Below are 26,640 nucleotides of genomic sequence, written 5' to 3' on the forward strand. Positions count from 1 at the left end.
ACCACCCACGTTATCAGGACCCCTCTCGCCGCCCTGTTGCCAGCTAGTGCCACGCCGCCCCCTCAGCCCGCCGCCCGCTTTGAAAGCGCCCGGAGCTTCCAGCTGCGTCATGGGCTGTGTCGAGCTGCCATTCGCCAGCGCGCGTCACGTGCGGCAGCGCGCGGCGGCGATTGGTGCGGTACGAGGAGGCGGGGGCGGGCCGGGGACCGCAGAGGCAGAGTTGACTCAGCCCCGAGCGCCCAGCGGCGGTGAGCGGTCTGCTGGGCGGGCGGCCTGGTAGAGCAAGGCCGTGAGGGGCGGTGGTGTTGCCTATCCTGCTGCGGGGGGCGGCGGGGCCTCTGGGACATCCCGGCGAAGCGCGGCCTGTGGGGTTCGGTTGAGGCTGCGGCCGGCGGGAGGGGAGCGAGTGGGGCGGGGCCGGCGGGGGAAGCTGCGAAGCTGACCCGCCAGCCGCTGCTAGGACTCTGGATGAGGAGTCGGGGAAGAGGTGCGCGACTTGCAGCTAACGTAGCTGCGCCTGCGACTCCAACACCGTCCTAAACGTCTGGATCAGCACGTGGTGAGTGCTGGAGGGCACCTCAGTGAGGGGGACTGGCCTGGGTCTCGGGGCTGCAGGGCCGGGGCGCGAGGGGCCGTCCTCAGCCCCCGCCCAGGACCCGACCTGGATCTCGAGAAGCTGAATGTCGCCATTCTCCTGTAGAAGCTCCTGATTTTTAAATGTTAGTAACTAATTAAAAGTAAATAAGTAAACACGGGGGGAACCAAACAAGTTGTTGACGGGCCGATTCCAGACCATCAGTTTGTGACCTATGTAGACCAGATTCTCTTCCTGATTTGTGGTGTGACCTTGACCAAGTCACGTCTCTCTGGGATGGGCATTCTCAACATGGGTAATAGTGCTCATATACCTGGGGGTCAGAAAGGTCTTAGAAAATACAATGGCTTGTGGCTTTGCAAAGGGCCACAGAATATAAGCAGATGTACATGTGGCGTTAAAATGTTAATAGGGGCTGGGGGAATTAGAAGAGAAAATGCCTAGAAAGGCTTCTGGGGGAGAGAGTGGGGAAATGAGAAAAAGGTGAGAAAAGGCTTCAACCTCACTGCTTTAAGGGAAGAGGTAAACAGACGTTCCTGTGATACTTGTATATATTAAAGGATTAAAACAAACTAGCATTTATAGACAGAGTTGGAAGAACCTGAGAGGTCATCTAACTATTAGAAAAGTTTTGTGACACCATACATGTACACACAATTTTACTTGGTCTCCAAAACAAACTGTCATTCCACTTTCTATAATGAGAAAATTGAGAGTCAAAGCGTTTGGGTGATGTGCTGCAGTCAGAGCTATTAAATGGAAGAACTGGAATTTAAACCCAAGTCTCTATGGCTCCAAACCCGCCTGCACAACATGTTGCCTCTCAGCCTGTGGTCCAATTATGTCACAACCAAGAATTCTACTTTGTGACTTTTTAAAAATGAAGATTCCCAGTACCCTCCACTCCAGAAATGTGAATTCAGTATCTGGGACCGGGACCGGGAATCTGCATTTTAATAACTTTACTAGGTGATTCCATTTTGGTGATCCAGGGACCATTTGGAGAACAACTACTCTAGTCTAATTTCCCACCCAGTCCCCATGTCCTCATGGGATTGTACCCTAGGGATTCAAAATTCCCCTTCCAGAGCAGAGATTCCATCTCCTCTTCCAGATAGGTGACCAACCAAGCTTTGGGAGGAAGTCCTTTGTTGGGAGAAGCCAAAGTTTATGAGACAGCACGTTGCACAGCTCTGTTTGAGAAAGTGCTGACAATTTTGCTTTTTTTTCCTTTCTCTCCCTTCCTCCCCCCTCGCTTCCTTCCTTCCTTCCTTCCTTCCTTCCTTCCTTCCCTTCCTTCCTTTCTTCCTTCTTTCTTTCCTCCTCCCTCCCTTCCTTCCTTACCTCCCTCCCTCCCTTCCTTCCTTCTTTCCCTTCCTTCCTTCCTCCCTCCCTTGCTTCCTTCCTTTTTTTGTAGAGCTTCCTTCACTGCTATTCTGACCCTCCTGAAAAACCAGGCTCAAGGCATTTCTTTTAAAGTTAATATTAAAGTTTAAAACACCATGAAAAAAAGTTTAAAAGCCACAATTCACTCATAATGCTACCAGTCTAACAATGTTCATGTTCCGTTGTATTGTTCTACTGTTAATTAATGATCTCCCTCTTGTTAATCATTGAACAATCATAGATTGTTCAAGTTCACAAAATTTAGAAAATTCTTCCAAGAGATAGGCTTGAACTTCACAATTCCTATTGGAAATCAGAAAATTATGCTGAAGATAAACTTTAAATCACAGTTTTCTTGAAAGCATGTCTCATTCTTCTTCCAAATTCCTCAAAATCTGAAGGTTTTTCTTTAGTTCTAAAATAAATGGTATAGTGGGAATGAAAATGTATACACTGAAATATTTCTTCTCTAGTAACTTTATCTGTTCTTTCCCATATCACTTCAACCTCACCAAAATATATGTTTAATTACTTAGTTTGCTTATAGATTTCCTGTTCTAAAAAATATAAGTTGAATAATCAAAATATTTCTTTGCAATTATTAACTATCATTTAATGCACTTTGTTGCTGAAAAGGTTTTAGTTTTCTGGCTCTTGTGGAGGCAGTATGGGATAGAGAAAATAAAGTGGGTTTTGGTTTAAGGAAAACTTCATGTTCCAATCCCAATTCCAACACTTTAACCTTGGGCCATTGACTTCCTCTGTTTTTCTCACTTAGCTCATCTTTAAGATGGGGACAGTGCCACCAGGGTTGTATCTGAGACAGCATTTATAAAGCCACCAGAGTACTAAGCACAACTCTTTTTCTACTATTAGTTCTCTTTCTCCTTCACTCTTTTTAGAGCAAATTTGTGAGTTCCAATCCTGCTGTATAATATTTGAGGTTATTTTCATTTCCAAAAGAGATGCAGAGGGTTTTTTTGGGGATCTTCTATGTGTGGCATAAACAAAATCCATAAAAATAATAGTGAACCACCTTTTAAATTTTTCTTTGAGAAATCTAAGGGCATAGACTATCTAGCTCTTTATCACATTTTGCTATGACCAAAATCATCCATTTGTTAATTCGGTAAACATTTATGAACACTTATTAGTGCCAGGCATCTAAATGTAGGGGATATACCAGTGAAGAAGACAAACAACGTCCCTTATCTTACAAAAATTATATAAGAAAAGGACAATAAATGAATAAAACAAGGTAATTACAGATTGTGATAAATGCCAGGACAATAAGACTATAAAGTGTCTCAGTGTTAACATGATAAGGAACTGTGTTCCTCACTGAGTTTAATTTGTAACAAATATTGGTTAGAAAATTCTCTAAAAAGTCTCAGTTAAGATTGTGAACGTAGATTGTGTGTCAGAAAATGGAGAACTTAAGGAAAATAAATGATCACAGTTAAAGATTACCGAGATCTGAAATACTGTAATTTTTACAATTGATGCAAGAGATGTGATTTACAGTGGTTCCATAGAACTGTCAATGTTGATAGTTCTTTACCTTGACTTTAAATAAGTTATAATATTTTCCTTGGAAATTATTCCCTTTAATAGAAATTAACATGGGTACCTAGCTTGGTAGAAAATTGTGTCCAAAAAACATCTTCCTCTATGGTTTCTGTAAAATTTATTGATTCTTAAGCCCATGGGAATTTTAACACACAGTGAGTATGGACTGACCATTATAAAACAGGTGTCTAAGAAACTTTAGATATAAGTCCAGTAATTTTAGATATAATTTAGAAGTTACATATCTTTATTTTTCTAGTTTATCAGTGATCAATCTGATCACAGTAAATTGAGCAAATTGGATTTTTAAAAAAACTGAATTTTGCAAGTGGCTAGTTACAATGATGAAAATTTGAAACTCCCTATCTACATACACTTGCCTGAAAAAAATAACTTAAGAATATTAATAGGGATTCAGCTTTAGCATTTTCTCAGTTTGTTATTGATCATGTTTTCTGGGCTATGTAGTTAAGTATTTGGACATGCTTTTTTTGTCTTGGTTTAAAACCTAACATTCGTTCTCTTGGGTAATAAACCTTTATGATTTTAATCCATAACTTTTTGAGTAGTAGGTTACCTCAAGATCATCACCCAGCCTCATTCTAGCTTCTATGAAAGAATACTTCCTCTCTTTGCTCTTTCTGTTGGGTGTGAATAAGTATCAGTCGTTGGATCATACTTTCCTGTCTGGATGCTGCTGTGTTTATAACACAAGGAGTTGACCATTGCAGGTGGAGAATGCTTTGGAGAAAGCCCACAAATAGTACTTGAGGGAAACAAAGGCATGCCTTTTCGATCTCTGAGTCATTTCTATTCACTACAGTTCAAGCAGCACCATTTCTTCTGCACACTTGATCTAATAATTTGTGGCACTCTCCCCTTCAAAAGCAAGGTTGTCTGGCTGCATAAATGAACTCAGGACTTTATTTCATCAAAAAAATTTGAATACTTACTATGTGCTAGACATTATAGTAGTTTAAATGGATCTGTTATTATGGATTCAGTGACAAATTTCTGTAAGTTTAAGAAGGGCCAAGTGATCTTAGCTACTCATGGAAACATTTTCTCATTTAGAAACATGCCTTTGCAAAGTCAGTCTTGATTATGTTACTTTTATAGCTTTATAAAGACTAATTCATCTCTAGGTGGAAAATGTTCTAGAGAATTTATATTTTCTCCATTTTAAAAAATCTTCTGTTCTAGGAATTAAATAGCCCAGTAGTTTAATTTAGTGTTGTGACTGTGGATTTTTTTTTTACATCTTTATTGAGTATAATTGCTTTACAATGTTGTTTTAAGTTTCTGCTGTACAGCAGAGTGAATCAGCTATATGTACACATATATCCCCATATCCCCTGCCTCTTGAGCCTCCCTCCCACCCTCCCTATCTCACCCCTCAGGTGGTCACAGAGCATCAAGCTGATCTCCCTGTGCTATGCAGCAGCTTCCCACTAGCTATCTGTTTTACATTTGGTAGTGTATATAGGTCAGTGCTACTCTCTGTGACTGTGTTTTTATTTTATTCTATTCACAGTACTGTTTCCCAAGAAGTTTTCATATAATATATATTGACTTTTAAAAATAATGTTTTCTAGGAAGAAAATAAAGTTATAAAGTTAATATATATTCGGTATCAAACTTAGAAAATATTAATAATCAGAAAATAAAATACACCCTGTTAATATTTTGATATATATTCTGGTCTTTCTCTGTGTACCTATTTTATTTATATATTTCTTTGATAAAAATGAGATCATACTCTGCATTCTATTTCACAGCTTGTATTTTTTAATCTAGTATTACATGGCAAATAAATATGCTTTTTTATTCACATGATTCCCGTTCTTTGTAAGCAGATGTTTTATTGCTAGAATAGGGACTACAAGAATCTATTTATTAAATTATTCTGCAGGATAAATTCAGAAACCCAATCTACCAACAAAATCCACTTCTCTGCTCCTTTCCATCCTTAATTTTGTCCCCGTTACTCCCCACTGCCCATTCTCCCACCCCCAGGAGGGTTCTGTTGGGGGAATCTCTGAAGGAAGGTTTATCTAGTCAGTTACATACTAACGCTTAAGATCTCATCTTTTCAAACCTTTTCAGCCAATCCTTCAGCATTTTTAGTTTTTACTTTATTTGCTAGAGAACCTGTTTTGTGAATGGATGGGCTTATTCCTATTCTAAGGTCGAAATCTTTTATCCACCCTTTTTATAAACCATAACAGATTTCAACTTCCCATCAAGAGTGGAGTTGGGAGGGTTTGGAGTAATGTGGGAAAATAAAAATCATATGCTGGAATTCTTGCTCAGAATTGTAGGGGAAGGGGAGATATCTGAATAAAAATATGTTTAGGTTTGAGTAATAGACATTCAAATTTAAGTTTTTTGTGTTCCAAAGAAAATGGCCCAGTTTTTAAATTCCATCTTGCCTTTTGTGTATTACTTCAAACTCTCTAGCAATTTTGTTTTATCTGTTGCTAATGTGCAAATATATTTGACTATTAAATATCCCTGTTTTGAAATATAGAGTATTTTTGTTTTCATTCTCAATGTCTTTATACTCTATGAGAAATTATATATAAATGACTCAAGCCACAGATTAAGTTTATATTGGATATTAAAAACAACGGTAGGAATGGGTTTTAAATTGTAGTATGAAAGTAAATACCCAGAAGTGTACATAATTGTAACCAGTGCAACTGTAGAATCTTTTTTTTTTTTTTTTGTAGAATCTTTTGAAGACAAATTTATTTCTATAAAAGGAGAAAATTTTAAAAATTAAATGTTTAAAAATTTAGAAAATACCAATAGGCCAAACATAAAAAAACACTTAGCATCCCACCACTGTTAATATTCCATTAGTTTACTAATCTAATTTGCCTTTCTCTTTCCTAATCTATAGTGAATTCTATTCATATCAAATGATAGCTCTCCTGTGAGTGCTTTAACTCTATTTGAATTGAATATGTATACATTATCTTTTTTGAACCTGTTTTGTGAATGGATGGGCTTATTCCTATTCCAAGGTTGAAATCTTTTATCCACCCTTTTTATAAACCATAATAGATTTCAACTTCCCTTGCGCATCTATAGATATCTGGCCCATCATGTGTCTTTAGGGAAAAGCGTGAGCATACTAACTTTTTAAGTTCGTTTTAATAATCTGAGTGATAACAAAATAAGAAATAATATAAGTAATAATGGAAAATATAGAAATGTGTAAAGGAAAAAAACAATCACACTCCCATTTTTGGTCAGTTTCTTTCAAGTCCTTTTTCTCTGCCTATTTATTTTTACAAAGTATGTGTACAGTTTTTGTATTTGACTTCCTTAATAGAAGTGTTTTACCACTTTAAATCAATTTTTAATATTTTAATATGTCCCTGATATAATGTACTGCAGCTAATGCTAGCCCCTGTCTTTCCCAGCTCCTCCATCTGAATTCTCCTGCAGGCTAGGTTCTTCCCAGATGTTGATCATCCTGACATGGATGCTTTATAATATTCATTGTCATCATTGCTGTCATTTCTTGAACACTTCTTATGTTTCTGTACTTTATATTGGTGGCTTATCTGAACAAGCTTACTTTATCATGTCCTGGTGAATGCTATTATTGGACTGCTATGTCTTCCTTTCTTCCCCATAGCTGAGTTCATTTTCTCAGCCCCTGTAATCTCCACATTTCCTCCATTCTATAAGTCTGTTTTGCACAGGTCCTACCATGCATCTAATTTAGCCTGCCTAATTTTGTCAGTAAAAGGCTGTAAAGAATCAACTGACTCTAGTTCACTGTTTTCTTTCCTTTGAGCAAAACCTCATTGAAAACAAAGATGATAAGCAGGACCACAGGGGAGGTTTTCTTCTCTCTGTGACTATTTGTGTGTGGTTCCTGGTGCACATGGGAAAAGTATTCTCATTTAGATAATTTTCTTCTCTTCTGTCTTATGCAAATGATTAGATATTTCAAAACAGGGAAAACACAGTTCTGATTATTTGTGTATTTTTAAAGTGTGAATGCCATTAATGGTCTAAATTGCTATAAAAAGATTGTAGAATAATTACGCTTTTAGCTTGTACCTTTCAAAGTCTTGTTGTCTAATTGATTATTACTTGGATCAGCGGTAGACCTCCTAGATAGACAAATCAAACTTCAAAATTCCTCACATTGGTGAAGATGGAAATAAAATTGAACTATTTTTCTTTATATTAAATTTTGGACTTAAATTTTATACTTTTTTAAAACTAACTTTTCTAGGTGACTATAACAATATAGACTAGAAGTAATATCCTTTTGTCACATAAGCGGTGAAATTTATTGGTTTCAGCAGAGTGAATCTTGTCCTGTGGGCATTTGGGGAAGAGATTTTAACATATAGCAATCATTCACTTTGTGCTAGACATTGAGACCAAGGGAGCCTGGTACAATATCCACCCTTCTTTCCTAAGCCTATCCCTCAGGTCATAGTGAACAACTCTGACTCCTTTTCCACACTTCATTACTCCCTGAGTATATGTTTTCATCCTTTCTACCAGACAATTATGTTTTTAAAGGTCAGGGCCTATTTATTTATCCTTATATTCCCCATTACTCTCATAGTTCTTGGCATCTAGTAGCAGTTCAAATATTTATTATATTGAATTGGACTGTTGTTCATGTGAGTCCCTAACTATCCTGGCCTCTTCCCCTCTAAACATATTCCAGTTTATCTGTCTTTTTTCAGTTATGTTCCTTGTATGTTCTGTCTTCTGACTTTGAAAAGAATATATTTGCACAAAGATACAATTTTACATGATTGAAAGTTGGAAAAATATCAAAGATGACCTAATTTTATTATTATTGAGGATGTCAAAGTTTTCTCTTACCAGACAGTTATAACTGAAAACTGTATTATTTATTTTGTTGCTCAAATTGTTCCAGCATTTGCCATTGGGAGTTCTTCCAGTTGGCTGAAAGAATGTTGGCATAGTCCCAGCAGTTTGTGTTTTGAGCACTTTCCTACTTTCTGGCACTGTAGGATGCTCCAGGATCATCTTGTATATTCCTTGCTCCACCCCTAAAATCAGCCATTTCTTTTTGTTGTTGTTTATTTTTTTCTTTTCCATTATGATTTATTACAAGATACTAAATATAGTTCCCTGTGCTATATAGTAGGACCTTGCTGTTTATCCATTCTATATATAATAGATTGCATCTGCTAATCCCAAACTCCCAATCCATCCCTCCCGCACTCCCCTTCCCCTTGGCAGCCACGAGTCTGTTCACTATGTCTGTGAGTCTGTTTCTGTTTTGTAAATAAGTTCATTTGTGTCATATTTTAGATTGCACATGTAAGTGATATCATGTGGTATTTGTCTTTCTCTTTCTGACTTAACTTCACTTAATATGATAATCTCTAGGTCCATCGATGTTGCTGCAAAGGGCATTATTTCATTCTTTTTTATATAAAATCAGCCATTTCAACAAGGATCCCCAGATCCTTTTATTGTAGAATGGTATTAGAAACCAGGCATTGATCTAATCTGCTCATCATTGAAACTGGGGTGTCACTGCCTTTAGGCCCTGTCAGTGTTAGAAAGTAAATGTATGTATATTAACCTGTGTATGTATACACATCTGTATTATTTCTACTATTACTTATCAGTTCCTAACTTAAGCTAAACAGGAGTTCCCACTGATGTCTCAGACTCTAGTTCAGAACTACATGGTTCATTTTAGCCTCTTCCCCTTACTTATCTGTAAACTCCCATTCCAACAGTGAGAAATCTAGCTTCTACCATTCCCCATCTTTTTACTTATTTTATCAGTCGCAGTGTACAAGTACAGCAGTATCAGAATTGTTAACCAGTACCTCGAGAAACAACATTACCAACTACAGTATAGTGTTTATATACAGTTCCTTTTGTTTTGTCCTGCAGTCTCCAGTCATTTCCAAAGATACTTAGAGCCGTTTCTCCCCATCCCCTCCAGTGGGGTTATGTCATACATTTGTAATACAATTAAGTTCTTTTGTCATAGTCTGCATTCCATGCTGGAATTCCCCCCCTCCACCCTCTTAGTTGAGTTTTGTTTTAATTTTCATTTTAAAATATTACATTGATTCCTTGTGCTATGAAGTTCCGTGGGTTTTGACAAGTGGATAACATCATGTATCCATCACTGTAGTGCAAGACAAAATAGTTTAATGGCTCTAAAAAATTGTGCTTTACCTGGCCACTCCTCTGCCCTTTCCAGACCACTTACAAAAACTGATCTGTTTTCTGTCTTTTCTAGAAAGTCATATAAATGAAATCATACAGGATGTAGGCTTCTCAGACTGGATTCTTTCACTTGGCATAATGCATTTAGGATTTATCCGTGATTTATCCATGTTGTTGCATAGATTAATGGCTCTTTCTGTTTGATCACAGAATGGTGTTCGTAGCATGATTGTAACATCTTGGTTGTTTCCAGGTATTGGCAGTTGGTAACTACGAATAGATCTTTTGCCCATTTTTTTTTTTAATTTCAGTAGGAACTAAAAAATAGAATATCAAGGTTTAATTTTTAATTTCAAAGCAAAGTTCAGACAATACAGAAGTGTATAAAGGAAATAAAATAGGATAAATGCTCCCTTTTTGCTCCAAACCTAAATCTTTTAAAATAACTGGTGTTAACAAATTGACACATATGCTGCAGGTTTTTCCCCTATGCTTCTAGTAACAGAAATGCATTTTTTTCTATAATTTTGAAATGTTTTACATATAAACCTAACTAGACTAAAATTATTACTCTGCAACTTGCTTTTATTTTTTAACTTATCACTGTATTATAGTCAGTATTCCAGGTCAGTACATTTAAATCTAACTTGTTCCAGCTGGCTTTCATTCCATAAGAAATATGTGCTATAATTTGCTCAACCATTTCTTACTCAAAAGTATTCAAATTAATACCAGTTTCTTGTCTACAAGAAAAATACTACAGTAACCACACTTTTATACACACTGATGGCCTTTTAGGTTTTTTCTTAAATAAAAATACACTATATGGATATCTATAATTTTATAATTTACCAATATATAAACAGAAAGAAAGCAGTAGGCTTCTTGGGAATGGTAATCATATTCTATCCTGAAACCTATCCTTCCTGTCAGTCTTGCTCTCACTCTCACTCCTGCCCTCTCTCCTCACCATTTCCCTCACTCATTTTGCTCATTAAAAAAAAATTAGGTTGTTTTCTTATTCAACCTTAAAAGTTTCTTTGTATATGCTGGAAACATGTCCTTTGTCAGTATGTGATTTGCAGATATTTTCTCCCAGTATGTCTTTTCTTTCTTTCTTTCTTTCTTTCTTTCTTTCTTTCTTTCTTCCTTCCTTCCTTCCTTCCTTCCTTCCTTCCTTCCTTTCTTTCTTTCTATCTCTCTCTTTCTTTCTTTCTTTTCTTTCTCTTTCTCTCTCTTCTCTCTCTCTCTCTTTCTCTCTTTCTCTCTTTCTCTTTTTCTCTCTCTCTCTCTTTCTCTCTATCTCTTCTTTTCTTTTCTTTTCTTTCTTTCTTTTCCTTCCTTCCTTCCTTCCCTCCCTTTCTTCCCTTTCTTCTTTCTTTCTCTTTCTTTCTCTCTCTGTCTTTCTCTCTCTCTCTTTCTTTTCTTTCTTTCTTTCCTTATTTATTTATTATTTTTGGCTATGTTGGGTCTTTGTTGCTGCGCGCAGGCTTTCTCTAGTTGTGGTGAGCAGAGGCTACTCTTCGTTGTGGTGCGCAGGCTGCTTATTGTGGTGGCTTCTCTTGTTGCGGAGCACGGGCTCTAGGCATGTGGGCTTCAGTAGTTGTGGCTCACAGGCTCAGTAGTTGTGGCTTGTGGGCTCTAGAGCACAGGCTCAGTAGTTGTGGCACACGGGCTTAGTTGCTCCATGGCACATGGGATCTTCCCGGACAAGGGCTTGAACCCGTTTCCCCTGCATTGGCAGGTGGATTCTTAACCACTGTGCCACCAGGGAAGCCCCCAGTATGTCTTTTCATTCTCCTAACAGTGTCTTTCACAAAGCAAGGGGTTTTGATTTTAATTAAGTCCAACTTAAATTTTTTTCTTTTATGAATTTTGCTTTTGGTATTGTACTTAAAAACTCATCGCCAAACCCAAAGTCATGCAGATGTTCCCCTACATTTTCTTCTAGAAATTTTATAGTTTCTGCATTTTACATTTAGGTCTGTGATCCGTTTCAAGTTAATTTTTGTGTAAGATGTGAGGTTCAATTTGTTGCATATGGACTTCCAATGTGTAGCATCATTTGTTGAAAAGACTGTTCTTTCTCCATTGAATTGCTTTTGTACCTTTGTCAAAAAATTGACAGTATTTTTGTAGGTCTGTTTCCATACTCTCTATTGTTTCCATACTCTCTATTCTATCCCATTGATTGATGTGTCTATTCTTACCCTGTGTTCATTATTGTAACAGTGAGTCTTGAAATTAGGTAATATAAATCCTTCAACTTTTGTTCTTCTTTCTCAGAATTGAATTAGTTATTCTAGTACCTTTACCTTTTCATAAAATTTTAGAATATGCTTATGTGTGTCTATAAAAAACCTGGCTGGAATTTCAGTAGGGATTTCATTAGGCCACAGAGAATTGACATCTTTACTGTGTTGAGTCTTCCAGGGCAAGAACACAAAATATCTCCTCTATTTATTTAGATTTTCTTTCTTTCATCAGTGATTTCCAGTTTTCTATACTCAAATCCTGTACATATTTTGTTAGATTTACACCTAAGGACTTCATTTTGGGGGATGTTATTATAAATTTATTATTTTTAAAAATTCAAATTCTGAGTATTCGTTGCTGGTATATAGAAAAGCAGTTGACTTTTGTGTATTGACTATGTAACTTTTGACCTTGCTAAACCCATTTATTATGTACAGGAGTTATTTGGTAGATACTTTGGGCTTTTCTGCATAGCAGTTATGTTGTCTGTGATTAAAGCAGTTTTGCATATTTCTTCCTTTCTAGTCTGTATACCTTTCATTTCTTTATTTGAATACACTAGCTAGGACTTTTAGTATGAGGTTGAATTAGAAGTGGTGAGAAAGGACATCCCTGCCTTGTTCCTGATCTTAGGGGGAAACTTAACATCTTGCTATTGAGGATGATGTTAGCTGTGACTTTTAAAAAATAATCTTTATTAGGTTAGTGAAGTTCCCTTCTGTTCTCAGTTTTTTGAGAGTTTTTATCATGAATGGATGTTGAACTGTTTCTGCTCATGTATTAATATGATTACATGATTTTTCTTGTTCAATGTATTAAAATGATGAATTACATTGATTAATTTACATATGTTAAACCAACCTTGCAATTTTGGTATGAACGCCCATGTGATCATGATGTATTACCCTTTTTATATATTGCTGGATTCAGTTGACTAATATATTTACATCTAAATTCATGAAAGATACTCTTTTATAGTTTTCTTTTTTGTAATACCGTTGACCCTTGAACAACATGGGTTTGAACTGTGTGGATCCACTTATACACAGATTTTTTTCAATAAATACATACTACAGTACTGAACGAACCCTGTTTGGCTGACTCTGCAGATGTGGAACTGTGGATACCAAGGGCTGATTGTAAAGTTATACAATCGGATTTTCAACTGCATGGAGGGTCAACATCCCTAACCCCAACACTGTTCATGGGTCAACTGTATATTTTAGTTTCAGAATAGGTTAATGCTGGCCTAATAAAATGAGTAGGGAAGTGATCTCCCATGTTTTCTGGAAGAGACTGTAAATGTGGTATTATTTCTTCCTTAAATATGTAGTAAAATTCACCAGTGAAACCATCTAAGCCTTGTGTTCCTTTTTTGTGTGTGTGGGGGGGTGAAGGTTTTCTACTAATTTAATTTCTTTTTTAGATATAGAACTATTTATATTATCTATATTTCCTTAAGTAAGTTTCAGTAGTTTGTGCCCTTCAAGGACTGGTTCATTTTATCCAGATTATCAAATGTATGGGCACAGACTTGTTTGTAGTATTCCGTTATTATCTTTTCATGTCTTTGGTTTTAGTAGTGATGATACCTGTTTTATTCCTGATACTGTTAATTTGTAGTCTCCTCTTTTTTTTTCTTGGTTACTTTGATTAGAGGTTTATCATCTCATTCCTTTAACTTTAGGTTTAATTCATTTTTCTTTATCTAGTTTCCTAAGTTGAAAGCTTAGGTTATTGATTTTAGAACTTTCTTCTTTTCTAAAATATATAATACTAAACATTTCTCTCTAAGCACTACGTTAGCTGCATCCCATAAATTTTGATGTATTTTTAAAAGTTATTTTTAATTGTAGTAAAATATACATAACATAAAATTTACCATCTTAACCATTTTAAGTGGTTAAATGATATAAAGTATATTCATGCTGTGCAAGTTAAATTGTATTTTCATTTTTATTTTGTTCAAAATATTTTCAAATTTATCTTGAGACTTCTTAACTCATATATAATTTAGAACTATGTTGTTTAATTTCCAAATATTTGAGGCTTCCTTGGTGGTGCAGTGGTTAAGAATCCGCCTGCCAATGCGGGGGACATGGGTTCGAGCCCTGGTCCAGGAAGATCCCACATGCTGTGGAACAGCTAAGCCCATGTGCCCAACTACTGAGCCTGCACTCTAGAGCCCAGTGCTCTGAGCCAGTGCTCTGCAACAAGAGAAGCCACTGCAATGAGAAGCCCAGGCACCGCAATGAAGAGTAGTCCTTGCTCGCCTGTTACTAGAGAAAGCCCGTGTGCAGCAACGAAGACCCAATGCAGCCAAAAGTATATAAAAAATTGATTTCCAAATATTTTGAATTGTCTAGCTATCTTCTATTACTGATTTCTAGTTTTATTTTGGTATGCTTTGAGAATATACTTTGTAAGGTTTCTGTTCTATTTGTTAAATTGTGTTTTCTGTACCAGAATGTTGATGAATGTTCTGTGTGTGCTCCTGTTGTTAGATGGAATGTTCTATAAATATCAGTTGTATCAAGTTGATTGATAGTGCTGTTCAGGTCATCTATATTCTTACTGATTTTCTGCCTACCTGTTCTATCAATTACTTGGAAAAGGGTGTTGAAGCCTCCAATTGTAAATACAGTCATCCCACTTATCCACAGTGGATTGGTTCCAGTATCCGCCCCCAACCCCAGATTCCAAAATCCATCGATGCTCAAGTCCCTTATATAAAGTGGTGTTGTCTCTGTGTATAACCTATGCATATCCTCCCGTATACTTTAAAACATCTTTAGATTACTTATAATACCTAATACAGTGTAAATGCTATGTAAATGGTTGTAAATACAAGCTGAAATCTATGTAACTAGTTACAGGTATGTAGCAAATTCAAGTTTTGCTTTTTGGAGCTTTCTGGAATTTTTTTTCCAAATATTTTCCATCCATGGTTGGTTGAATCCATGAGTAGGGAACCTGTGGGTATAGAGGGCTAACTGTAGGCAATTTGTCTATTTCTCCTTTCAGTTTTATCAGTTTTTGCTTCATGTTTATAAAGTTTATGCTATCAATTCTCAAATTTGGGCATATTATCAATTTTGAGTCAATTTTTTTTTTTTTTTTTTTTTTTTTTTGCGGTACACGGGCCTCTCACTGCAGTGGCCTCTCCCGTTGCGGAGCACAGGCTCCGGACGCACAGGCTCAGCGGCCATGGCTCACGGGCCCAGCCGCTGCGCGGCATGTGGGATCTTCCCGGACCGGGGCACGAACCCGTGTCCCCTGCATCGGCAGGCGGACTCTCAACCACTGCGCCACCAGGGAAGTCCTTGAGTCAGTTTTTGTTTGTGGTATGAGAGGTCATTAGAGGTTCCTGTTTTTTGCATAGGGATATTCAGTTGTTTCAGCACACTTTGTTGAAAAGAGCATACTTTTTTCTACTTCACTGCCTTTATATCTTTGTCAAAAATCAGTTGTCCAGTAGGTGTGGGTATATTTCTGGACATTGTTTTTTCTTGTTTCATTGCTCCATTTATCTGGCTTTATGCTACTACCTCACTGTTTTTATTGCTGTTGGAAGTATTAGACTGAAAATTTTTCTTGTTCAAGTTGTTTTGGCTACTGTATTTCCATATAAGTTGTGTAATTGGCTTGTCAATTTCTGCAAAAAGACCTCGTGAAATTTTGGTTGAGATTGTGATGGATCTATAGGTCATTATGGAGAGAATTGATATCTTAGTCTTCTGAACTACTAACACAGTAGATCTTGCCCCTTTTTAAGGTCCTCTTTATTTTTTCTCAGTAGTGTTTTACAGTTTTCAGTATACAACCTTTTCACATCTTTTGTTAAATGTAGCCCTAAATATTTCATTATTTTTGATGCTATTGTAAATGTGCTTTCTAATTTTATTATTTATGATTTATATAAAAATATGATTAATTTTTGTATGTTGATCATGTAACCTTGTTAAGTTGGCTTATTTCTAGTAGGTTTTTTGTGGATTGCATCAGATTACATAGTTGATGTGTCATCTTTGAATAAACATAATTTTGCCTCCATACTGTATTGTGTAAAAGTGGTAAGAGTGGACATGCTTTTTTCAGTGGGGGAAATATGTTAAACTGAATGAAATTTCGTCATATCAAAAACTTGTGAGCTGCCTAAAACACTGCTGAAAGAGGATGCAAGGCTGCTTCAGTATTTGAAAATCAGTGTAACTGACCATATTAACAGGTTAAAGAGACAAAAGTCACACACTTATATCACTCGACGCAGAAAAAGCATTTGACACAATTCAACACTGACTCATTAAAAACTCTCAGAAAGTTAGGAATAGAGGGGAACTGCCTCAGCTTGATAAAGAGCATCTTTTTCTTACAGACCTTATAGAAGTAGAATTTATATTTAGTTTAAACTTACAGAAATACAGTTGTTTTTGTATATCATTCTTGTATCCTGACAACTTGCTGAACTTGTTTATTCTAATAGTTTTTTTTTTTAGTGGATTCCTTAAACTCTTTAATCATTACATCATCTGCAAATTGAAATTCTTTTATTTCTTCCTTTGCAATATGGAAGACTTTTATTTATTTTTCTTGCATTATTGCTGTGACTGGAACCCCCATTACAGTGTTGAACAGAAGTGATAAGAGTGTATGTCTGTCTGGTTCTGGATCTTAGGGGAAAGCTGTTTGTATTCCACCGTTACTTATGATGTTAGTTGTGGGTTTTTCATAGGTGCCCTTTGTCAGTATGAGGAAATTCCCTTGTAATGCTAGTTTATTGAGTGTTTTTATCTTAAGAGGATGTTGGTTTTTGTCAAATGCTTTTTTTTTTTTACATCTTTATTGGAGTATAATTGCTTTACAATGGTGTGTTAGTTTCTGCTTTATAACAAAGTGAATCAGTTGTACATATACATATGTTCCCATATCTCTTCCCTCTTGGATCTCCCTCCCTCCCACCCTCCCTATCCCACCCCTCTAGGTGGTCACAAAGCACCGAGCTGATGTCCCTGTGCTATGCGGTTGCTTCCCATTAGCTATCTGTTTTACGTTTGGTAGTGTATATATGTCCATGCCACTCTCTCACTTTGTCACAGCTTACTCTTCCCACTCCCCATATCCTCAAGTCCATTCTCTAGTAGGTCTGTGTCTTTATTCCTGTCTTATCCCTAGGTTCTTCATGACATTTTTTTCCCTTAAATTCCATATATATGTGTGAGCATACGGTATTTGTCTTTCTCTTTCTGACTTACTTCACTCTGTATGACAGACTCTAGGTCCATCCACCTCATTACATATAGCTCAATTTCGTTTCTTTTTATGGCTGAGTAATATTCCATTGTATATATGTGCCACATCTTCTTTATCCATTCATCCAATGATGGACATTTAGGTTGTTTCCATCTCCTGGCTATTGTAAATAGAGCTGCAATGAACATTTTGGTACATGACTCTTGTTGAATTATGGTTTTCTCAGGGTATATGCCCAGTAGTGGGATTGCTAGGTCATATGGTAGTTGTATTTGTAGTTTTATAAAGAACCTCCATACTGTTCTCCATAGTGGCTGTACCAATTCACATTCCCACCAGCAGTGCAACAGTGTTCCCTTTTCTTCATACCCTCTCCAGCATTTATTGTTTCTAGATTTTCTGATGATGGCCATTCTGACTGGTGTGAGATGATATGTCACTGTAGTTTTGATTTGCATTTCTCTAATGATTAATGATGTTGAGCATTCTTTCATGTGTTTGTTGGCAATCTGTATATCTTCTTTGGAGAAATGTCTATTTAGGTCTTCTGCCCATTTTTGGATTGGGTTGTTTGTTTTTTTGATATTGAGCTGCATGAGCTGCTTATAAATTTTGCAGATTAATCCTTTGTCAGTTGCTTCATTTGTAAATATTTTCTCCCATTCTGAGGGTTGTCTTTTGGTCTTGTTTATGGTTTCCTTTGCTGTGCAAAAGCTTTGAAGTTTCATTAGGTCCCATTTGTTTATTTTTGTTTTTATTTCCATTTCTCTAGGAGGTGGGTCAAAAAGGATCTTACTGTGATTTATGTCATAGAGTGTTCTGCCTATGTTGTCCTCTAAGAGTTTATTAGTTTCTGGCCTTACATTTAGGTCTTTAATCCATTTTGAGCTTATTTTTGTGTATGGTGTTAGGGAGGGATCTAATCTCATACTTTTACATGTACCTGTCCAGTTTTCCCAGCACCACTTATTGAAGAGGCTGTCCTTCTCCACTGTACATTCCTGCCTCCTTTATCAAAGATAAGGTGACCATATGTGCGTGGGTTTATCTCTGGGCTTTCTATCCTGTTCCATTGATCTATCTTTCTGTTTTTGTGCCAGTACCATACTGTCTTGATTACTGTAGCTTTGTAGTATAGTCTGAAGTCAGGGAGCCTGATTCCTCCAGCTCCGTTTTTCGTTCTCAAGATTGCTTTGGCTATTCGGGGTCTTTTGTGTTTCCATACAAATTGTGAAATTTTATGTTCTAGTTCTGGGAAAAATGCCAGTGGTAGTTTGACAGGGATTGCATTGAATCTGTAGATTGCTTTGGGTAGTAGAGTCATTTTCACAATGTTGATTCTTCCAATCCAAGAACATGGTATATCTCTCCATCTATTTGTGTCATCTTTAATTTCTTTCATGAGTGTCTTATAATTTTCTGCATACAGGTCTTTTGTCTCCTTAGGTAGGTTTATTCCTAGATATTTTATTCTTTTTGTGGCAGTGGTAAATGGGAGTGTTTTCTTGATTTCACTTTCACATTTTTCATCATTAGTGTATAGGAATGCGAGAGATTTCTGTGCATTAATTTTGTATCGTGCTACTTTACCAAATTCATTGATTAGCTCTAGTAGTTTTCTGGTAGCATCTTTAGGATTCTCTATGTATCGTATCATGTCATCTGCAAACAGTGACAGCTTTACTTCTTTTCCGATTTGGATTCCTTTTATTTCCTTTTCTTCTCTGATTGCTGTGGCTAAAACTTCCAAAACTATGTTGAATAAGAGTGGTGAGAGTGGGCAACCTTGTCTTGTTCCTGATCTTAGTGGAAATGCTTTCAGTTTTTCACTATTGAGGACAACGTTGGCTGTGGGTTTCTCATATATGGCCTGTCAAATGCTTTTTGTGTCTGTTGAGATGATCATGTGGTTTTTGTCATTTATTCCACTGCTATGAGGTATTTCATTGATTTTGAGTGTTACACCAACCTCGTGTTCCTGAGATAAATTCCATTTTATCATGGTGTATATACTTTTCTGTAAGTTGTTGCATTTGGTTTGTTGCTAATATATTTTGAGGATTTTTTTCCTCCATATTCATAAGAGATACTGGTCTATAATTTTCTTGTGTTGTTTTTCTCATTTTAGTATCAGTGTAATTCTGTACTCGTAGAATGAATTGTGACATGTTCCTCTTCTGTTTTTTGAGGAGCTTGAAAAGGATTGGTGTTAATTCTTTAATGTTTGGTAGAACTCACCAGTAAAACCATCTAGGCTTGGTGCTTTTTTTGTGGCAAGTTTTTGGAATAATTAGTTTCTTTACTTGATATAGGTCTATTCAGATTTTCTATTTTTTCTTTGTTTTAATTATTTCTTTATTGAGGTAACATTGGTTTATAGCATTATATAAGCTTCATGTGTGCAATAATATACTTCTGCTTCTGTATACATTACAGCTCACCAAAAATTTAGTTTCCACCTGTCACCACATAGTTGACCCTCTTTACCCATTTCACCCCCCTGCCACAACACACCTTCCTCTCTGGTAACCACTACGCTCACTGTATCTATGTTTGGTTTAGTTTATTCAACTTTTTAAAATTTGTTTTTTATATTCCACATGAGTGAAATTATATGATATTTGTCTTTATTCATCTGACATATTTCACTTAGGATAATACTCTCAAGGTCCATCCATGTTGAAAGAAATGGCAAGATTTCTTTCTTTTTCTGTGGCTGAGTAGTGCGTATTCTAGTATATACACATCTATCTATTTATCTATCTACACCTTCTTTCTCCACTCATCACAAGATGGGCAATTAGGTTATATTCATATCATGGCTATTGTACATAATGCCACAATGATCACAGGGGTCCGTGTATCTTTTGGAGCGAGTGTTTTTGTATTCTTTGGATAAATAGCCAAAAGAGGGATAGCTGGACCTTATCGTAGTTCTATTAATTTTTTGAGGAATCTCCATACTGTTTTCCCTAGTGGCTACACCGATTTACATTCCCACCAGTAGTGTATGAGCATTCCCTTTTCTTCACATACTTGCTAAAACTTGTTATTTCTTGCCTTTTTGATAATAGCTTGTTAATTTTAACAAGCATGAGTTAGTATCTCATTGTGGTTTTGATTTGCATTTCTCTAATAAATAGTGTTGTTAACATCTTTTCATGTGCCTGTTGGCATTCTGTATGTCTTCTTTTGGAAGCTCCTTTGCCCACTTTTAAATAAGGTCATTTGGTTTTTTTGTTGTTAAGTTGTATGAATTCTTTATGTATTTTGGATATCAATCCCTTATTGGATATATGATTTACAGATATCTTCTCCCATTCAGTAGGTTGTCTTTTCGTTCTGTTGACATTTTCCTTTGCTGTGCAGAAGCTTTTTAGTTTGATGGAGTCCTGTTTATTTTTGCTTTAGTTTCTCTTGCCTGAGGAGACATTATCTAGAAAAATAATAAGATCAGTGTCAAAGAGCATACAGCCTATGTTTTCTTCCAGGAGTTTTATGGTTTTAAATCTTACATTCAAGTCTTTAATCTACTTTGAGTTGATTTTTGTGTATGATGTGAGATAGTGGTCTAGTTTCATTTTTCTTTTTTTGCATGTGATTGTCCAGTTTTCCCATCACCATTTATTGAAAAGACTAGGCTTTCTCCATTGTATTTTCTTTGCTCCTTTGTCATAAATTAGTTATCCGTATATGTGTGGGTTTATTTCTTGCTGTCAGTTCTGTTGCATAGATCTATGTAACTTTTTCTGCCAATACCATGCTGTTTTGTTACTATGGCTTTGTAATATTTGAAATCGGGGTGTGTGATACCTCCAGCTTTGTTTGTTTTTTTTTCCATCAGGATTATTTTGGCTCTTCAGGGGTCTTTTGTGGTTCCATATAAGTCTTAGAAGTTTTTGTTCTGTTTCTGTGAAAAATGTCCTTGGAATTTTTGATAGGGATTACTTCAAACCTGAGATTGCTTAGGACATTTGAGCAATGTTAATTCTTCCAGTCTGTGAGCACAGAGTATATTTCCATTTATTTATCTCTTCTTCAGTATTTTTCAACAGTGTGTTATAGTTTTCAATGTACAGATCTTTCACCTCCTTGGTTAACTTTATTCCTAGATATTTTATTCTTTTTGTTGTGATTGTAAGTGGGGTTATTTTCTTAATTTCTCTTTCTGTTAGCTCAATGTTAGTGTGTTAAAAACACCACAAATTTGTGTATGTTGATTTTGTATTCTGCAACTTTGCTGTGTTTGTTTATTACTTCTAATAATTTTGTGGTGGTGTCTTTAGGGTTTTTAACATATAATCATACCATCCACAAATAGTAACAGTGTTTTATTTCTTTTTCTTATCTAATTGCTCTACCTAGGATTTCCAGTGCTATGTTGAACAGGAGTGGCAAGAGTGGGCATCTTTGTCTTATTCCTAATTTTATTTTAATTTTTTAAAGTTTTTAAAGTTTTATTTGATTTTTGGCTGCATTGGGTCTTCATTGCTGCGCACGGGCTTTCTCTATTTGTGGCGAGCAGAGGCTACTCTTCGTTGCAAGTGTGTAGTCTTCTCATTGTGGTGGCTTCTCTTGTTGCAGAGCACAGGCTCTAGGCATGCGGGCTTCAGTAGTTGCAGCACACAGGCTCAGTAGTTGTGGCGCACTGTCTCTAGAGTGTGTGGGCTTCAGTAGTTGGCGGCATGCAGGCTCAGTAGTTGTGGCACGTGGGCTCAGTGGTTGCAGTGCGCGGGTTCTAGGGTGCGCAGTCTCAGTAGTTGTGGCACGTGGGCTCAGTAGTTGTGGCTCACAGGCTCTAGAGTGCTGGCTCAGTAGTTGTGGCTCACGGGTGTAGTTGCTCTGTGACATGTGGGATCTTCCCGGACCAGGGATCGAACCCATGTCCCCTGCATCGGCAGGCAGATTCTTAACCACTGCGCCACTGGAGAAGTCCTTATTCCTAATTTTAATGGGATAGTTTTCTGTTTTTCACCAATGAGGGTGATGTTAGCTGTGCTTTTGTCATATATGGCCTTTATTATGTTGCGGTATGTTCTATACTCACTTTATTGAGTTTTTATCACAAATGGGTGTTAGAATCTTACCAAATGCTTTTTCTGCATGTATTCAGATGATCTTATGTTTTTATGCTTCATTTTATTAATGTGATGTATCATTGTGATTGGTTTCAGGATATTGAACCATCCTTGCCTCTCTGGAATAAATCCCACTTGATCATGGTGTGTGATCCTTTGAATATACTGTTGTATTTAGTTTGCCAATATTTTGTTGAGGATTTTTGCATGTGTGTTTATCAGAGATATTGGCTGTAATTTTCTCTTTTGTGTGTTGTCTTCATTTGGTTTTGGTATCAGAGTGACATTGGCTTCATGAAATGAGTTAGAAAGCATTCCTTCTTCTTTATTTTTCTGAAGACTTTGATAGGATAGATATTAAATCTTCTTTGAATGCTTAATAGAATTCACCTGTGAAGCTCTCTGGTCCTGGTCTTTTGTTTTGGGGGAGGTTTTTATATTACTCTTTCAATCTCTGTCTTTATGATTCAGTTTTGGAAGGTTATATTATTCTAAGAATTTGTTTCTTCTAGGTTGTCCAGTTTGTTGCTACATAGCTGTTCATAAGATTCTCTTATAATTCTTTGTATTTTTGTGGTATCTGGTTTGCTCTATTTCCAGTGCTTTCTAGTACATTCTTTATTTCATGTATTGAGTTCTTCAGCTCCAGAGTTTGTTGGGTTCTTTTTTAGAGTTTCAGTCTCTTTGGTAAAGTGTTCTTTCTGTTCCTTAATTTTATTCCTGAGCTAATTGAACTTGAGCCTTTCTGAGTTTTCTTGTAACTTGTGGAATTTCTTCATGACAGCTATTTTGAATTCTCTATTAGATCATAATGCTCCACAATTTTCTGTTGGTTTTTGGGGAATTGTCATTTTCTTTTTGTGATACAGTGTTACTGTGGTTCTTTAGGATGCCTGATGAGTTGTTCCTCTGCTGGTGCATTTGAAGAAGCAAATACTTTCCGACTGGATTCTAATAACTCAACAAGTAAGAAATTAGAGGATTTTCTTTTGTTTTCCAGTATCAGAGGTATTGCCCCATATCCTCATTATCGCTTCTTGTGCCTTCAGGGTCAGTGGCATTGCCTCCTGGGGCACAGGGATGATGGGCTCTTCTGCCGCGTCCAGAATTCCCTGAATCACAGGCTTCACAACCAAGGGTGGGGATGGGGAGTTGGGGTCATGCAGGCACCTCTGCTTGTATCTGGTATTGTAAGGTTCACAGGCTCCACCACTGTGGGCACTGTAGCAGTTGGCCAGAGTTGTGGACACCTAAGTGACTTGGGGGATGGGATCCTGGGCCCTAGTACTGCTGCTGCCCAGTTACCAGTAGCCATGGGCGCCACTCCTGCTGGGAGGTCAGAGTCACGTATACCACCTCCTCTGTTGCTACCTGGTTTTCTAGGGCTGTGGGCTTAGCTGTTGTGGCTGGAGTGCTAGGATTGCAGGCACTGCCTCTATTGTTCCCTCAGTTCTGCCTCTATGTGTTACAGTCCACCCACCTTTTGGTGTACAGGTGTGTGGTATTCTTCAGCATCCTATTGCGTTGAGTAGAGGGGCCCTAGTTGAGTTATGGATGTTTTACTGGTTGTAGATTGAAAGAGAGTGTCTCATTTCACTGTGCTGCTGACATCACTCTCCCAGATTTTGTTTCTTCTCAAAGGTATTCTTGGTAGTTTGTGTCTTTCTAGGAACTTTTTAAATCTTTCTTACCTATTTGTTGGCATACTTTTCTTCATAGTATTCTCTTATAATCCTTTTTATTTCTGGTTATAATATTCCCTTTTTATTATTATAATTTGAGTCTTCTCTTTTTTGCGGTGGGGGGGAAGTCTCGCTAAAAGTCTGTCTATTTTGTTGATTTTTTAAAGAACCAACTTTTGGGTTAGTTGATTTTTCTGCATGACTTTTCTCTATCTCTTTTTTTCCCATTCTAATCTTTTGCATTTCCTACTTTCTGCTTGCTTTGGGTTCATCTTGCTCTTCTTTTTTCCAGTTACTTAAGGTGGAAGGTTATTGAGTTGAATTCTTTCTCTTTCTAATATAGCATTTGCAGCTATAAATTTCTCTTTAGCACTGCTATGTATCAGCATAGCTGTGTATCATAAGGTTTGATTTGTTTGTTTGTTTTTTTCATTCATCCCAAAGTACTTTATGTTTTCCATTGTGTTTTCCTCTTTGACCCATTGGTTATTTAAGCATATGTTGCTTGACTTTTATATATTTGTCATTTTTCCACATTTTCTTTTGTTATTGATTTCAAATTTAATTTCATTGTGGTCAAAGAACATACTTTGCATGATTTAATTCTTTTTTAGTTTATTGAGGTTTGTTTTGTCACCTAGCACATGGTCTGTCATGGAGAATGTTTCATGTGCATTTGAGAAGGATGTGTATTCTGTTCTTTTTGGATCTAGAGTATTCTGTAGATATCTGCTATGACAAGGTAGTTTATGGTATTCTTCAATAAATTAGCGCTTTTTTGTTGATCTGCCTTGCTTTCAACCCATTCTTATAAGAGAGGTATTGAAGTCTCCAACTATTTTTGTTGAATTGTCTATTTCTCCCTTCAGGTTTTCAGTTTTACTTCATGTATTTTGGGGCTCTCTTTATAAGTGCAAGTATACTTATAGTCACTATATCTTCCTGATGAATTGATCCTCTTATCATTGTAAAATATCTTTCTTTTGTTTCTAGGAACAATTTTTGCCTTATAGAATTTTGTGTGATATTAGTATAGGCTTCTCAGTTCTATTTTGGTTATTGCTTGCATGGTCTATATTTTTCTATCTTTTATTTTTTAGCCTGTTTGTGTCATTGAATCTAACTTGTCTTTTGTAGATAGCATATAGTTGGATTTATTTTTTTGAATGGAATCCAATTTATGCCTTTTTGTTTTATGTTTTTTGGGTCCATGTTTTTAAGACTAATTTTTTTAGATCAGTTTTAAGTTCATAACAAAATTGTGAAGGTACAGAGAGAGGAAGGTACAGAGATTTCCCATATATCCCCTGCCCCTCAGGGAGAGATGCGTTTCTCATTATCAGCATCACTCACCAGAATGGTACATTTGTTATAATCAATGAACCTACATTGATACATCATAGTCAGCCATAGTTTCCCTTAGGGTTCATTCTTGATGTACATTTTATGGATTTGGACAAATGTATAATGACATAGTCATCATTAGAACATCATACAGAGTATTTTCACTGCCCTAAAAATCCTCTTGCTCTGCCTATTCATCCCATCTTATCTCTTTGCCTCCCCCCATCCCCAGCAACAACTGATCTTTTTGTCTTCATAGTTTCGTTTTTTCCAGAATGTCATATAGTTGGAATCATATAGTGTGTAGCATTTTCAGATTGACTTCTTTCACTTAGTGATAATACATTTAAGATTCCTTCATGTCTTTTCATAGTTTGACAGCTCATTTCTTTTTAGTGCTGAATAATATTCTATTACCTGGATATACTGCAACTTGTTTATTCATTCACTTATTGAAGGGCATCTTGATGCTTCCAAGTATTATAAATCTGTTATAAACATTTGTGTGCAGGTTTTTGTGTGGACATAGTTTTCAACTCCTTTGGGAAAATACCAAGGAGCGTAACTGCTGGATTATATACTAAGAGCATGTTTAGTTTTGTAAGAAACCACCAAACTCTTTCAAAGTGGCTGTACCATTTCACATTTCCACTAGTAATGTACAGAGTTGCTATTGCTCCACATTCTCACCAGCATTTGGTGTTATCAGTGTTCCAGGTTTTAGCCATTCTAATAGGTGTGTAATGGTATCTCATTGTTGTATTAATTTGCATTTCTCTGATGACATATGATGTGGAGCTCCTTTTCATATGATTATTTGCCATGTATTTTCTTTGGTGAGGTCTCTGTTAAGGTCTCTGGCTCAGTTTTTACTCAGGTGTTTGTTCTCTTATTGTTGAATTTTAAGAGTTGTTTGTATGTTTTGCGTAACAGTCCATTACCAGATATCTCTTGTGCAAATGTTTTTTCCCAGTCCATGGTTTGTCTTCTCTTTCTTTTGACTTTGTCTTTCACAGAGCAGAAGTTTTTAATTTTAATTAAGTCCAGCTTATTAGTCATTTCTTTTATGGATTTTGTCTTTGGTGTTGTATCTCAAAAGGCATCACTGTTCCCAAGGTTTTCTCCTATATTATCTTATAGAAGTTTTATAGTTTTGTGTTTTACATTTTGGCCTGTCATTGATTTTGAGTTAATTTTTGCGATGAGTCTAAGGTCTATGTCTAGATTAATGTTTTTTTCTTACGGACATCCTGTTGTTCCAGCACCATTTGTTGAAGAG

General features: G+C 36.5%; 1 protein-coding gene across 2 annotated transcripts in view; it reads left to right on the forward strand.

Moving 5' to 3' along the window:
• Positions 1 to 225: 225 nt before the first annotated feature.
• The window catches only part of PTPDC1 (protein tyrosine phosphatase domain containing 1), a 92,815-nt gene continuing 66,400 nt past the window's right edge, over positions 226 to 26,640 (forward strand). For both annotated transcript variants that reach the window (XM_033413639.2, XM_004284102.4), the window contains exon 1: positions 226 to 559. The gene's annotated coding sequence lies outside the window, so the exon portion shown is untranslated. The remainder of the gene's footprint in view (positions 560 to 26,640) is intronic.

The sequence above is a fragment of the Orcinus orca genome, chromosome 6 (assembly GCF_937001465.1).
Source record: "Orcinus orca chromosome 6, mOrcOrc1.1, whole genome shotgun sequence".
Taxonomy (NCBI): Eukaryota; Metazoa; Chordata; class Mammalia; order Artiodactyla; family Delphinidae; genus Orcinus; species Orcinus orca.